Raw genomic sequence first — 476 nt, forward strand, 5'->3', positions numbered from 1 at the left:
CTAATAAGTAGGAAGGCAGATAAAACACAAATCCCTTCAGGTAGATGGCCTTGCTCATTATGTAGAAAAGGAGTAGGTAGTAACTCTATAAGAGGTACCCAGTGCAAGCTATGGACACATAAGAGGTGCAGCAATATCAAAGGCAGGTTAACTAGGAAGTTAGTTTTTGTATGTGGCAGATGTTCAGGTGCAATAAACAATGTAAACAAACAGGAAACAACTTCTGTCTCATTCCAAAGGGCCTCTTGCTCAGAGTAAAAGGCAGACTGTATGATGCATGTGTACGAACAGCCATGCTACATGGCAGTGAAACATGGACTGTAACTGCTGAGGACATACGTAAGGAATGAAGCCAGTATGCTCCGTTGGATGTGTAATGTCAATGTGAATACCCGTCAGAGTGTAAGTATCTTGAGAGAAAAGCTGAACATTAAAAGCATCAGTTGTGTGCAAGAGAGGCGATTGCGCTGGTATGG

The 476-nt window shown here is 42.4% G+C and overlaps 1 protein-coding gene across 1 annotated transcript in view; it reads right to left on the reverse strand.

Annotated features, from left to right (window-relative positions):
- LOC106883729 (leucine-rich repeat-containing protein 57-like) overlaps positions 1-476 on the reverse strand; it is an 8,210-nt gene that overhangs the window by 1,644 nt on the left and 6,090 nt on the right. The gene's annotated exons all lie outside the window — the stretch shown is intronic.

The sequence above is a fragment of the Octopus bimaculoides genome, chromosome 24, assembly GCF_001194135.2.
Source record: "Octopus bimaculoides isolate UCB-OBI-ISO-001 chromosome 24, ASM119413v2, whole genome shotgun sequence".
Classification (NCBI taxonomy): domain Eukaryota; kingdom Metazoa; phylum Mollusca; class Cephalopoda; order Octopoda; family Octopodidae; genus Octopus; species Octopus bimaculoides.